The following is a 1,796-nucleotide window of genomic DNA, read 5'->3' on the forward strand; positions in this document are numbered from 1 at the left end:
TGCTCCCAAGTGTCAACAATCCCCACCATGACAGGTTAATTGATTCCAATGAAGCTTGTAACCTTCTCTGTTATTAAATTCCCTACGCGACCAAGGTGCTACAAGTGCTCTGAGCTTGTCTCTCTCACCTACAGAAGTTGGTCCAATGTCAGATATTACCTCGCCCACCCGTGTCACACTTGTACATAGATTTTTCTGTATTGTTTATTAGGGCGAAAAGGAATTCAAAGGCTAATGTTTAATTGGAATTTATGCAAGGTCCTCTAGCTGACTCAACATCAGAGAAGAGGAGAATATTGTAAGTGGACAGTACAATACAAAACTTTGCTGACTACATGCCTGCTGACAGCCACTCAGTAACCTGGTTTCATAGTGTGTAACCATCATGCTTAATTCAGATTTACAATTCAATTTAACTGATTTAAGATATTCTTTTTATAAGTGGAACTAAAACTGTATTTGTAAAACTGTACACAGAGACAACCCATACTTGTGGAAAATGGGGGGTGGGAAGAGTAAGGGCAGCAGCTTCAGCAGATTTTACTGAGCATGCTCAGTACATGGGAGCATGCTCAGTACAAGCCAAGCAGCAACTTTGGGGGAGTGGAGGGTGCATGCCCCCCTGAATGCATCATCTCTGACTGAACCCATAAAAATAGTAACTAAGGTCCTGATCAAGCAAAGAATTTAAGCACCTACCTAACTTTGAGCACATTGACTCTGATGGGATTATTTATTTGCTTAAAGTTAGTACATGTTTTGATACATCTGTGTCTGTCCAATGTAATTTAAACAACTTATTTAAGTAGCACTGCACAGTAAGATTCCACCCCACCACCATTTCTTATATGTGTCCCCAGTGCAGTGTGCATCCCACTGTGTACTGGGGTCAGGGGAAGATGACTGCTGGGGTACAGGAAATGGGTCTGTGAGCCTCTGAATGTGCCACAGCCCGTGTCTGTGGGGCTCGTGAGCTCCACCCTGTGTGCATCCATTTACACCTTAATTTCAAGTGCTACAGTAAAGTGCTTACCTGGCCCTGCTTAGCTTGTGAGATGTGGTGGGATCCACAGCTCAGGGCCTAATTCTTTTCTCAGGTAAACTGGTGAAATCCATATGCATTCAAATGATAGAGCTGTTCTGGTATAACATAAAGCAAAATTTGCCCCACAATGGTTTGGCAGAAGACTTAGCCATAGTCTTTATCTGTTCTTTCTGTATATCCCTATTGATGCATGAATTCTATAGCCAAATAATTATTCATCAAGTCTTCTTTTCCATGCTTCCCTTAGGAGAAGCATTCATTTTCTCATAGAATTGTTGTTACTGTGTAAGTATTATTTTCCAGATTGGATTTATGGAAAGTGCCCAGAGTGGAGTGGAAGAAATGCAGAAGACATTCTGATTCTCAGAGGTTGTCTCCTGTAGTGCATCTATTTTATTACCAGCTGATATACCTCTCTAGTTTATAGAATTGCAGAATTCTTTCCCTTGGCCGGTAAAGTAACATTTTACTGCACGACAGCATTCCAACAGTCTTCTGACTGCAGGCAGGAGAGAAGCAGCCTTGCTGTAGAATAGCATAGGAATTCCTTCCATTCCAGAGCCACGCATTTTAGTTCATGACAGCACTTTTGGAGGTAGTGAGCATTTTTACCATATTTTTGATATACATAGATGACATGGCATTGATACTTGCCTAACAGGAAAAGGAAATTATTGGTGGTTGGTTGGTTGTTTATTTAGGTGTTTACACTGTGCTCAAAACCGTAAAGGAACAGATGGGATTGTGTCTG

Source organism: Caretta caretta, chromosome 3 (assembly GCF_965140235.1).
Source record: "Caretta caretta isolate rCarCar2 chromosome 3, rCarCar1.hap1, whole genome shotgun sequence".
Lineage (NCBI taxonomy): Eukaryota > Metazoa > Chordata > Testudines > Cheloniidae > Caretta > Caretta caretta.